Source organism: Bidens hawaiensis, unplaced genomic scaffold, assembly GCF_021521415.1.
Source record: "Bidens hawaiensis isolate Kalapana, Puna unplaced genomic scaffold, B.hawaiensis_p1.1 tig00028865_1, whole genome shotgun sequence".
In the NCBI taxonomy this organism is placed as follows: domain Eukaryota; kingdom Viridiplantae; phylum Streptophyta; class Magnoliopsida; order Asterales; family Asteraceae; genus Bidens; species Bidens hawaiensis.
Genome location: NW_027494746.1, coordinates 133,338 through 147,503, shown reverse-complemented (window position 1 = coordinate 147,503; position 14,166 = coordinate 133,338). Strand labels below are relative to the sequence as shown.

Below are 14,166 nucleotides of genomic sequence, written 5' to 3'. Positions count from 1 at the left end.
ACTCTAAAACGTCAGGGCCTTAGCCCAATAATATGAGCCTTAGCTCAAATTACTCATAGCATCCATCCTACGTATTGCGCAGCTGGACCACAAAAATACCTAAGCACAACTAAGGCAAAGCACATGCCAAAGCATAGTTGTTAAGGTCTCAGGTCGGGGCCGCGCATAGGATCATATTGGATATAGGTAGAGTAACACATACTGACACGTAAAGGCTAAAAAACTCATTCATAATTCCCTATAATAAATGCACGATAACGTCGCGCGAAAGAGGAATAATGAAATTCCAAGGCACGTGTCAGCATATTCAGAATATCGCAAAATAACTTGAAATATGACAACTGTTAAGGATTAAGTAAAAATAATTTCCTTACAACCTTGTTCAAGTTTCAATGTGTAAGCATACCTTATATTCAACAAGCACACACATGCAATATAAAGAGATGAATTGGAATGCGCAAGATGCGAATAAGGGAAAAACAAAATTTCATTCCGAAACATAGAAGTTTACAAATTTACAAATGATGAGGTAGAAACTACAAATAAAAAAAAAAGAAGGGCTTTTCAAGTCTCTATGTTAATATCAGCCTCTTCATCCTCCTCATCATTATTTCCTCCCTCAGCATCTGGCGCAACCCGCTCCTCGTCATCTCCAAACGTACCATAATCAAGCTGTTCGTCTTGAATATAGTCGTCTTCTGTCATGATAGCGTCAGGAGTAGGTCCTGTGGCCACGCCAGAGCCGCTGGCAGAGGTAGCGTTGCCCGCGCCATCATCACTGCCACCAGTCCCTTCACATTCATCAAGTAATTTCTTTAAAGCGCCAAGATCGGGCTGGTCAGCAAGCGCGGCTATCTGCAAGTCACAAGGAACAGTATAAGTACCAAAGATTATGAAAATAAGTCAAGTAAACTCAGTAAGGTTAAAATACCTGCTCAATGATGGGAATTGGAGTATTCAAGTACTTCTCCCCCGCCTCAGCCATGTCAGCGTAGACAGCGTCGAGCTGATAAGGGTAGTCGGATGGATTCTTCTTTAGCATGCCATATTCATAACCATCCTTAAACCCCTCAGCCCGACCCACCAAGCGCGACGCCGCATTACAGTCCATCACAAGGGTCTGAAACTCGTCTGAGTATTTCATGGCATAAGCGCAACGAGTCACACCCTGTGAAATCAGCCATTGACGGTCCTGCGCGAGGGAAGAAACAGACGTCTCAAGAGCAGGGATTTGAGAGTTTAATAACTTAACAATTTCCTTGACTTGTTCTAGCTCTTCTTTGTCAGACGCTGCTGCCGCCAAGGCTTCATTCTTTTCCGCTCGCGCAGCATCGAGCTCTTTCTTCAGGCGCGCAACCTCAGTCTCCAATAAAGATTTTTCAGTATTAACCTGCGCAATAGTTTGGTCACGCGCCTCCACTGCTAACTCCAGGTCACGCGCTTGACGCGCGTACTTGGCCGCATCTGCCTCTGCCACTTGCAGTTTCTCCCGCGCAGCTTGCAGCTCAAGCCCGCGCTTCACAAAAGCAGCGTTGGAACTTGCCCGGTTCTCGCTAAGTTCTGCTTGGAGTTTCTCAGCTTTCTCTCGGGCATCAGAAAGATTCCAAGCAGAAACCTTAGCCTCTTGCTTGGCCTCCACAAGGGCATCACGTACCTTTATATAATCATTGCGAAGCTCTTGGGAGGCAGCAAAAAACGCAGACCCAGCAAAAAGGTGGTCATTAAGCAAATCCACGTGAGCGCGGTCCTCTTGAAACCTCCTTTCAGCTGGAGGAATAGAGTGAGCCCAAAAGTCTTCACATACGCCCAAGGATTGGAATGAGCTCTCTTCAGTGATACTCCAGCTCGGGCGGTACATGTGATCGGCTCCCTACAAACACAAAGCAACGCAAAGAAACGTTTTAGTTATCTAAACACTAACTTGGAAGTCTGCACAGCGGAGCAAAATAAACTTATACCTGAGGAGAACCGGCAGAAAGATTAGCGCCAGCTGATGAGCTCCTGCCTGCCCCATGAGAAAAAGGCTGCGCCACGAAATCTTGTGGCGCTATAGGGCTTACGCGGCCACTATCAGAATTTTCAAAATTAACCTCCTCATCATCCTCTATAACATGTCTCTTTTCCTGCGACTTGGAAGAATCAAAAATAGTCTCACGAGGAGGGCTGCGCGCAGGAGGAGTTGAGGGAGGTCTTGACGCTGTTAGAGCAGCGCGAAAAATAGTCTCCTGCTCCTTAGTGATCCCAATGAGGGGAGATTCAGTACTTGTTGGAGCAGGAGCAGAACTAACGGCGCCAGCGCTAGCAGCGCCACAAGCAGCTTGTGTGCCAGCTATAATTCCTATGAAAAAACCAACAAGGAGAAATGATTCATGACCTGAACTAAAGGAAAAAATCAGACAATCAAAGCGCAATAAATACCTTGGCGCACAGCAGTCCGCGAATTAAGCATCGCCATGAAGTCCATTTCCCCCCTTTTTGATGGCAAAACAGAGGACTTCAAAACAACCTTCGGCATAGCCTTGGCACCTTGCTGCGCCTGAGGTTGAGCCACCAACGTTGCCGGCTCTACAAACATTTGAGTGAACAAAGCTTCATTAATAACTCTATCGGAATCACGCTCATAAAATCACAAAATATAAACAAAAGTATACCTGTTGGAGAAGACGAAACAGCAGGCGCAGCACCGCTTCCCTTGTCCGCCTCGCGCAGAGATGAGGGATGAGGTGGCAGCACCATACCTCGTGTGGACTGGAGGCGTGCCCACACCTCGAGGCAAAGAAGACGAGGAAAACTTGGAAGTAAAACCCTTGGTTTTCTCAAGTCCCTTCACTTGAGTAGGAGGAAGATTCTGGGCAACAGAGGCATCATCTTTTTTCTGTTTTTTACTGGCCCCTGCGCCAGTTTTGCTTTTAGCCTTGCGCTTGAGTTTTTGCGCTTCAGCTTCTTCCTCCTCCCCTTCCTCTTCCACAGGCTCCAACCCATAATTAGCGAGCGCATCTACAATACGCGCAACAGAAATGTTAAAACCAAATTTGGTATTCTAAGGGCCTAAACACAAATACAAGGGCTTACCAGGCGCATCGCTGTCAAAGCAAAACTCTAAGTCGACAGGGATGAACATATCATCGAAGCGATCAGGGAAAGCAACTTCCCCAGCGTTCAGGGCGACAGAGCCACCTTCTGTATGCTCGTCATAGGCGGCGTGGATGTATTCCTTGCTTTCTGCATAAAACAAGACAAGTGATATCAACAAAACGAATTATACTCGCGCAAAATTAATGCAATGAACAAACAACCCACCTAAGCCATCAACATGGATGACATGCTCAGTCTCGCTGTCAGTCCACCTCTTGCTCATACCAACCCCCACCAACGCTTCCTCGCAAATATTCTTGGCGGGGGATGGTTCAGCAGTTAATTTTTTAACCCATGTGCCCGTTGGGTTCTTAAGGACATTGTCATCCGCGGGCGCAGAAGTGATCGCGCGCACACTCATGTGGATTGGAATAACACCAGCTTTGACGTAGAAAAACTTCTCAGTCCAGTCATGAAGGCTCTTAAAAGTGACAGTAGAGCATTTAACCTTCTGACTGCGCGGAGTAAACGAAAACCAAGAATCTTGAACCTTTGGTTTATAGAAATATTGAAAGCGGCGAGGAGTAGGCTCTTCGCGCTGAGCTTTGCACATAAACTCAAAATGAGTCATGCGCACCAACCCAAAAGGATGAACTTGGGATATGTGAATCCCATAAAATTGAAGGAGCGCATCAATAAACCTTGTCATCGGAAGACGAAGGTTACAGTAAGTAAGAAAATGAGAATATAGAGAGATATAGCCGGCAGGAGGATCCGCCGCCGTCTGCCCGGCTGCCGGGAGCAGACAACCATACTCAGGGAGAAAACCCTGTGAAGCAATGAGACTATCAAGCTCAGGCTGTTTCAACTTGCAGGGGATCTCGTCCCATCTATTCGCCTTTTTATTCTTTCCCCCCTCCTCCGACGAAGCCTCGGCAACCCGAATACCCTTGCCGGTTTTCTTCAAAGTAGACATAACCACTGATTTTACACGGCCTTTACTAGGGGAAATTGTGGTGTCTGGGTTATCAGACATACAATTGCGAATCGAACAATATGGTTACTTTAAGCACGGAATTCAGGGACGAAGACGAAAGCTCTTAATCGGAATGTAAATGATAAGCGAAAGCTCTGAAAATGACAGTGAAGATGAAGAAAAATCCGTTCAAAAGGTTTGGTTTTATAGGCCCAGGGGAGAGAAAGAGAAACAAGTAATTATCAGATCTACGCTCACGCGCCCCCACTCGCAGGCGTAGGCCAACATAAGCGCGACACGTGTTCCTGACACTGCATGAGGAGACGTGAAAGGCCACTGTAGCACCTCGAGCACACGAAAGGTCTGACACATAACGTCTCTATCTCTGATGCATGTCAACACCAACCAACCACGTGCATTGACGATTCGTTTTAACCAAAGGGATGGAATTTCGCGCAACGCGCGTACAAGAAAAGAAAAAGAAAAAACAAGCCCTATTGAAAAAGCAAACTATTAAGTCTAATACCTATCTTACCTCGCTCGCGCGAGACAAGACACACATTAGACTGGGGGGCTTGAAGGGGTATGCACCCGCCTTAACATCGAGCGGGGCGGGTCAACCCACAAGATATAGACAAGAGGCTTGAAATCAGAATGTCATGAAGACACAAAGCCAAAACCTATGCGCAAGCGCATGAAACATCTGCGCGTGGCGCATATCACATACGCGCAAGCGCATGAAACATCTGTGAGAATAAAGAGAAGACATTGCGCATCCCCGGGATAGGCGCATAAAGGCCGCGCGTAAGCGACACACAACAAATGAGACAATAGTCTAATCCAAATCAGGATAAGGACAACCATGATTGTACTCATCAGGCAACCTTCCAGAAGGTATCTTTTAAGGAATAAAGAATGTGCTGATGTTGACAGCTGCCAATGAAGGGTGGACAACTCAGCAAAGCTCATGTGCCACCACGTGATGGCACATGGGTCAGGTGAAATACATTGGTCAGAGAATAATCAATGAAAAAGCACCAGGTGTCCTAAGTACACGTGGCGCGAAGCAATAGGAGGAGGCCAAAAAGGCCCTAATTGGGTCTGAGCCCAATCATTGGAAACCCTAATACTATAAATACCACACCACCTCCACAGTTGGAGGCAGGCAAGAAAATATACTCTAAGTCCTTTACTCATTTTCACATCTTGATTATCTTCTCCTACAATACCTGATTCTCACACCGGAGGGTTACCCCAAAGAGGATCCCTCTGTCCCTTTCTGAGGGGTAAGCTCACGGTGCTGTTCGTTTTGTAGGTCGAATAACTCGTATCTCGGAAAACCATCGGTGATATAGCATACCCGTACCTGAGGGACGTTGATCGTATACAAGTAAGTCGATACACGTTTCTTCACATGGCTTCCTCGGCTGACGTATTTCTTTTTACTTCTACGTTTCGCGAAGTTCCCAGCTCAAGGTATTTCTTAACTTTCCCTAATTTGGGAATTTCTAGGTTTGGACAGTGTGCCTATGTGCCTATCAACTGCTAGTTAATATGCCTTAGTTAGGTTACCATTGTCATTTCTTCATTCCGTGTAAATAATACTATAACACGGCTTGGTTGATACCACATGTAACCGCTGGGGCAGTCTGCAATTGATATGGAAAAGTGAAGGTACATTCAAAGTAACATTTAGTTTAATTACATACGGTAGATACAAAAGTTTATTTAGAGTATGGTAAATTTGATCAACGATGTGTGTAATTAACTATGATATTGTTTCTGCACATGTGAGGGGTCTTTGTGACTGCCTTTGGTCACATTTTTGGAAAAAAAATTTAAAATAGGAAGAAGATGTAGGATAAAATGGATTATAGGAGAGAAAAGTTGTATTAGAAAATAAGAGATCCGTCATTTGAAATGACGGATGTCAACAAACATGTAGGCCTGTCAGATCGATCATGTCTGGTGAGGTGGACGACAACCAGGAGATCCGCCATTTCAAATGTCGGATCACGAATATTTTATTCGTTTTCCGCCATTTAAAATGACGGATGTCAACTTTGATGATCCGCCAGTTTGACTGGCAGGTCACAATATCCAAAGTATGCTACCCCTATGTGTAAAAAAGAATTTTTGATGGACATCCGTCATTTGAATGGAAGATGTCATCCTGATATCCGTCATTTCAAATGACGGATGTGAATAGTGATTTCTAACTGATTTGACAACACTAGTCCCATTTTCTTTATATTATTTACTTTTTTCTTTTTATTATTTACTTAATAACCTTTTTTCAAATAACCTTATTTAACAAATAAAAAAAGTGTATTTAACAAATAACATTTTTAAAATACGTTTTGTCTCTTTATTATTTATTAGTTTTTTAGTTGTCATTATTTAAAAAAATACAAAATTTTTAATATTTTGTATTTTTTTTAAAAAGTGTATTAAAAAAGTTTTTTAATAATTTTTTTCCCATAATCTGCACCATTAGAATAATCCAAAATCTTCTTGCAAATGCCACAAATTTGTTTTAATTTCTGCAAGTGCCAGTTTATTAAAGATGTTTTGGTGGCTAATAATTAATTGATTATTAATTTATTGTACATTTGAGCTAAAATAACCGGGTTAAACTATATAGTAATATTAAACTGTTAAAAATATTTAAAATAAAAAAATAAAAATCTATATGTGCCGTTCGGTTCAGTTTTTTCGATTTTAGTTACACGCAAAGCCGAAAATGAACATAAAGTTTGGGTTTTACGAAAACATAAAACCAAACCGTCGGTTTTTGTTTCTGTTTGGTTTTTTTTCGTTTCCGGTCGGGTTTTTTAATTTAATACACACCCCTAACAAACACTGAGGGTTTGATTTTATGTTTAAAAACCGAACTTTCAAGTCACTTCGGTTCCATTTTTGCGTGTAAATAAACCCAACCAAACTTATAGATTTTTATTTAAATTTTAAGTGATTTATAATTGTTTGATATGTATAGTGTGACCGAAATACTTTAGCCCAAATGTATAATAATCGGTTAAATACTAACAAAAATATTTAGGCCCATATTCATTATGTTTGGCCAACTTTTTTTCGGCCCAATATTTTCAAGCACTAATGGCAAAACCAAACCCAAACCAAAAACCAAGAAAACCGAAAACGAAAGGCTTTCAAAAACTCCAAAACCGAAATTTCAGTTTTAGCCAAAATCCGAACCGACCCATGCACACCCCTGTATGAACCTACGGATTATGAAACAGGAGTTGCAGAATTAGCAGAAGTTGATGGACCGTTCGTGAAGATTAGACTCAAAGGCCGATTCTGGCACGAACGATCACTGGTATTAGCTAGGCTCGGGAACTATTTAAAGGAAAGGATTCCTGTAAGTGCATTCGACTGCGAACTTGTTATCTAATGCTAATAACTGTTAGAAACCTTGTCACCTTGATCATCAATGATTGTTTTACAGGAGATATTAGAGGTGGATATTGAAGATGAGAAGCAACTGGATGACAGTCCTGAAAACTTTTTATGTTTCAGAATCAAGATTCATTGTAAGCATTCATATAACACATATGGCATATGCCAAATTCAGTATTGTGTTTAAACAATAAGTAGTGGGCACGAGGCCGCTCATGAGCTACTCAATATACGCTCGTTAAAAGCTCGAATCAAGCTGAACTCAAATGAGCTCGAGCTCAGATTAATACTCATTAAATAAACGGGCTTGAGCCCGAGCTTCACACATTAAGCTCGAGCCGACTCGCGAATCTAATCGAGCTTTTTATTTATATTGTTTCTATTTTAATATATTTATATAATAACTAGTTATATATATTATGTTATATATAAAATTTAAAATTTTAAAAATACATGTAAATATGTATAAAATATATAAATATTATTATTAAATAGTTAATTAATACTAAACGAGCCAAACTCAAGCTTTTGAATACAACCTTAAACGAGCCGAGCTTGAGCCTGAGCCTGAGCCCTCTAAAATTAAAACGAGCCTTGGTTTGGCTGGGCTCGTTTAAACCCCGTCTTTTGCTTCATAATGGGATAATGGATTCATGTCAAGTTTAAAATAACAATGAAATCTAAAAAAAAGTTCAAAAAATGGTTCATAACAATGCTTTTGGGATTACAAATTTACAAGGTTTGACCTCAAAGTCAAACTGTACCTCTTTTCCAACACTTTTACTTTTGAGGTCAAATGGGTTCACTTTCAACTATGGCATTTACATGAATTCAATCCAGACATCCAGTTCTACAATGAGTATTACATATACAATAATCATACAACTGAAACATTTGTTATGTACTCCATAGAATATAAAAGATCAATAGGTTTGACTTCCAAAGTCAAACCGCAGAAGTAGCATCATTTCTATAATTGTATCTAATTAAATCACTAACTTTTAGCATTTGTTCTTCATGTTCTCGTGATAGATGGTGCTTCTTGTCCTGCCACAACAACTATATGTGTTCTCAAATCCGATTAATGGTCACCGAGTGACTCAACAAAATCCACAGGTTTTGGTCAGATCTGCTGCAACTCTTGAAGCAGTAATAAATGACACTTTGTGGGGTTGCATTGTTCTTCATTTTAATCACAACCAAAATATAATCATTATATAATTATTACAAATTTTAATATTATAAAACAATTTGTTTGAATACAATTTTTTTTTTATTATTTAATGTCACTTTGTCATTCCAAAGATAGCAAGCATAAGGCAAAAGTAAACAAAACAAATTCACTAAATATAATCAAGTTTCATAATGGTTGCATTTAAATAGTTAGAATGATATCCATTAACTTATGAATTAATATAATATATAATATATAATATATAAAAACTGTTTAGTTGCTGGTTAGAACCAGAGTATGATCAGACCCTGCAACCGCTTGCAAAACATTAACCCCTTCTGAAAACTCAACCAAACTGGGCTCGGGCTCATTCGCAGAACTACCCAGCCCGAGCCGCCCGTTCCTACCACACCCCCACGAAAACGCCTCACCACTAGCCGTGACAGCAATGGTATGCACACGCCTGCCTGACACTGACACCAGGTTTTCACCTAAAAGCCCGTCCACGGGCAATGGAATGTTGGTGGGACCCTCTCTCCCGAGCTGAGAATCCCGACCCCACCCCCATGAATAAATGCCTGACATACCCCCACCGCCTTCTGCTGACGGGATTCTGCATATTGCTAACGAGTGGCCTAGACCGGAAGCGATGGAGACCGGGTAGACACTTATGTCAACTGGTAGAAACTCCATATCCTGCGTTGACCGACCGAGTTGACCATATGCATTGCTTCCACCACTGAGTAAAGTTCCATCACCTGAAACAAGAACCCAAGATTTCACATATTATTACTATAACTAAAAAAACAAATTATGAACAATGTCTACTCACATTCTTTATTTGTATCTATATTTTTGGATTATTTATTTATTTTTTTTTATTGTTTTATTATTTATTTTTAACCTGTTATACTATTTATGCATACGTCTTTAGCCCATTTGATTTAACTTTAGTTCGTTAACTTTTAAATAAAATAAATAAATACACGATTGTGATGAAACTTATTTTTCTTAACTTCCGACAAATTTTATTATAAACGAAGTTGCATTCAAAATAATGCATTTTAGTATCGTAAACTATACCGATGTTTTTATGGTTTTTGGTTAATGTAAAACACGCATCGATATCCTTTTAGACATAACACAAGTTTTATGCATATACCAAATTCACTGATGGTCTAAAATGACTTACGTAGAAGAACCAAGGTATGATCGAGCCCACATGACACGCCTGCAACTTCAACGCCTTTAAGTTCATCGATTGAACAAGGTTCCCAGATTATCGGCATATTGTTCTCCTTGTCCATAGCTTCCAACACCACTTTCTCTGCATCTTCAAGCTTTAAACTTGAAGATAAATTAGTATTTGAATCAAGAGGCGAAACACCCGTAATTGTTCTCTTTCCTAATCTGCCATCTGCTGAATATCCCTAGCCATATAACTTTCCATCTTTGGTTAATGCAAGTGCATGCCCCCATCCAAATGACACCTGTTTATTACAGTATTGTTATATGTTTTTATGCGATTTTATAACGTTTCTAAACTGCGTTTTGTTACGGGTCGCAATTTCCGACATTAACCCAACACGACAAGAAAATGATCAGGTTTTGGGTTGATATATCTTGTTTAAAAAACGAGTCATAATTGGGTTGACCTGGTTTATTAAACTGGCCGTGTCAGGATTTATCTGTTTAGTTAAGCAGATCGACACACTAACCCGTTTATGACCCATTTAACCCCTTTTTCTACTACCCACAACTCGATTAACAAGTTCACAACTTTATCACCACACACCAACCCACCGACCCGTTTTACACGATTAGATAAATGGGTCATGCTCGGGTTGCTGTCTTTGAGGAAAAAAAAGATTCGGGTTCGGATTAAAGTGTGAAACAATTCAACCCGCCAACCCGTTAAGATAAATGGGTTGGCGGGTTGAATTGTTTTACACTTCCTCAACCGACAAGAAAATGATCAGGTTTTGGGTTGGCATATCTTGCTTGTTTAAAAAACGAGTCATATTTAGATTCACCTGGTTAACTAAACGGATCGTGTCCAGATTGATCTGTTTAGCTAAACAGATCGACCCAACCTGTTTATGACTCGTTTAACCTCTTTTTCTACTACCCCAGACTTGATTAACAAGTTGGATTAAAGTGTTAAAACAATTCAACCCGCCAACCCGTTTGATACGTTTAGATAAATAGGTTAAACAAGTTGAATTCGGGTTGATATTTTTTAACACAAAAAAAATAGGCCTGTTCGGGTTGGTTAATTCAACCTGCCAACTCATCACAATTGACAACCCTTCGTTTTACTTTTACTCGATAACACTGGATAGTATATACTAGTTATCTATAAGCTATCTAGTAACGGGTTCTCACAGTTACAAAAAGATTATATGACTACTTTAAAATGAATGCCACCGTAGATTTAAAGATGATATCAAGAACTATTATTTCTACCTTAAGAATGGTAATTAGACCACCTTAATTATCTCTTCTTTATCAAGAACTTTAACCCTTGAAGGAACTACAGACTCTGTGATCCCGGTTCCAAGTCCTAATTGCCCACGCTTCGATTTCCCCCAAATCCATAACGACCCGTCAACTCCAATAGCTGCAGACACAACACCAGACGCAGATGCCGAGCGGACACCATTCAGCCCGTTTACTATTCCCGGTTCAACCCACTTTTCCCTGTCACAAAACGACGAATCGAATCAATTAATAATTCGGTATCAGTATTTTCGGTATTGACACTGATAACATATAGAGATGAGTATTTTGTAACGTGCACATCAGATCAAACCGGTACCATACCGATAGATTCAGCACCCAGTTTTATCAGAAGCTGGTTTCGTTATTATCGGTAAGTTTCAAGCTCGGCTTCGCGAGTCGATTTTCTAGCTCGGACTCAGTTCGTTTATTATTTTTGGATTAAAATTTTATAGTTTTTTTAACTATTTTGAAAAAACCTTAAATGAGTAAAAGCTCGGCTCGAGCTTGTGAAGTACCCTGGCTTGAGCTTGGCTTCGTGAGTCGTTTTTTCAAGCTCGAACTCGGTTCGTTGATTATTAACTGATTGTATTTTATATGTTTATAACTATTTTGAAAAAAACCCTAAACGAGCGAAAGCTCAGCTCGAGCTTGTGAAATACCCTCGGCTTGAGAGCTCGACCATGCACTGTGAAACAAATACACAGAATGCCAAAGAAAGTAAAAGTTTTACCTCCTTACCGTAGAACTTAAATATACGCAATGCTCGACGAGCCAAAACCAGCTTCCCATACAAGGCTTGAGCCCAGGCTCGGGCTCAACTGAAGCTCAAAAATAAAAAAAAAGCCAGGTTTTAAAAATACACAGGATTGATCTCGGGCTCGGTTACTAAACGAGTTATTTGAAGCTCGAGTTCAGCTAGAGCTTAAAAAAGCCCGGTTTTATTGAACCCATACTCAGCTCGTTTGCACCGCTGGGTACTGTTTCATAACCATACTGGTACCGATCTCTGCTGTTTCGGTTTACGATGTTCATAACCAAACCTAGGGGAATCTTGTATGGGAAACTGGTCGTCTAGCATTGCATAATTTTAAGTTCAACAGTAGAACTTAAAAATACACAGGCTTGATCTCGGGCTCGATAACTAAACGACCTTTATTTGAAGCTCATGCTCAGCTCGAGCTCAAAAAAGCCCGGTTTTATTAGACCGAAACCCAGCTCGTTTGCACCCCTACCGCCGGTTAATAAAAAAACCGGTTTATTAACCGGTTCTAACCGGTTTCTAAACCGGTCCTAACCGGTTAGACCGGTTAGGGTTTTCATATACAAAAACCGGTTAATAACCGGTCCGGTTATTAACCGAACCGGTTTTTTTCCGGTTCAAAAAAAACCGGTCCGGTTAATAACCGAACCGGTTTTTTTAAAAAACCGATTTGTGCACCTCTACCTACCGGTACCAATCTCATCCCTAGGCTCAAGCTCGACTGTGCAATGTAAAACCAATACATAGATGCCAAAGGTCACCTCCTTACTTTACCTACTTTGGCATTCTATGCATTACTGCATTAGTTTCACTACACACTCGAGCCGAGCCGAAGCCTGTGTATTTTTAGGTTTTACCGTAAAACTTAAAAATACGCAATGCTCGACGACCTTAAACAAGCTTCCCATACAAGGAGAGCTCAGTAACTAAACAAGCTTTATTTGAGCTCGAGCTAAAAAAAGCCCGGTTTTATTGAACCGATCTTGTATGGGAAGTTCGTGTAGGGTCATCCAGCATTGTGTATTTGTAACTAAACAAGCTTTTTTTTTGCTCACGCGTTCACATTCCTAATTAATAATCACTCCACTGTTTCGATTACAAATATTAAAATAATAATAATAAAAAAAACAAAACCCGGCCGGTACCGATTTCATCCTAATTAATAATAAATCTACCGTTTCGGTTAAATATTAAAATAAAGCTCGTTTAGTTACGAAGCTCGAGATCAATCCTGTGTATTTTTAAGTTTTACCGTAAAACTTAAAAATACGCAGTGCTAGTCGACCCTAAACAAGCTTCCCATACAAGGCTTGAGTTCGAACTAAACGAGCTTTATTTGAGCTCGGGCTCAGCTGAGCCCGAGCTCGAATAAGCTCGGTTTTATTCAACCGATCTTGTATGGAAAGCTCGTTTAAACGTCGTCTAGCACCGCGTATTTTTAAGTTTTAAAGTAAAACTTAAAAATACACAGGCTTTAATCTCGGGCTCCGTAAGGACCGTAACTAAACAAGCTTTATTAAACGGCAAGAGAGTGGTAGTGGCCGGCGGCCACCGTGGATACGTTGGGCGGTAGCGTTGTGATCGGAGTCGGTTCGTACGCGTCGGAACCGATTCCGGCGGATGTGGGTAACCCAAGAGCACCGTGGCTGCCGTCGCCGAAACCCATTACGACGGTGGTGGTGGTGGTTAGCCGCCGACGGCCGGTGAAAGACAACGTCGTCTTTAAAGCTCGGAGCATCATTTCTGTTAAAAGCTTTTGAGACAACCTCTATTAATATTATTAATACTGTCTTATCAAGTTTTTTCGGTTGGATTCATATTTGTATTTGTACGACAAATTGACCCGTTTTAAACTTTGTTATATTTTGGACCCTTTAAAAGAATGTCCTTCATGTTATAATCATGTATCATACTTGTCGTGTTGTTTTAATATCTTTAACGATGTTTAATTCATTTATTTTATGCTCGAAACTAACCCAAACCAAAGTACAAGGACCATTTTTGCTAAAAACCAAACTTTTCCCCAACCTTTAAATCATATTTTATTTAACTAACTATTTTATTTAATTAATTAATTAATTTAATTTATTTTAATAACCAACCAACCAATTGAATGCAAAAATGGTTGTAAGATGATTTGATGTTCAACCATTCATGCAAACTTGTCCCCTCCTCATTGCCTATAAATACCAACATTTTTTCAACATTTTCAAATGCTCATCTTTTCCTTTCTCTCTAATTTTTGAATTTGTGGAAGCA

At 40.3% G+C, this 14,166-nt stretch overlaps 1 pseudogene across 1 annotated transcript; it reads right to left on the bottom strand.

The window, feature by feature from the left end:
- Positions 1-8,912: 8,912 nt before the first annotated feature.
- On the bottom strand, positions 8,913-13,647 carry LOC143577874 (ultraviolet-B receptor UVR8-like; annotated as a pseudogene). Its single transcript, XR_013143186.1, has 4 exons — positions 13,430-13,647; positions 11,135-11,368; positions 9,838-10,135; positions 8,913-9,403 (listed from the first exon to the last, which is right to left on the bottom strand). The product of XR_013143186.1 is annotated as an ultraviolet-B receptor UVR8-like (transcript).
- Positions 13,648-14,166: the final 519 nt, after the last annotated feature.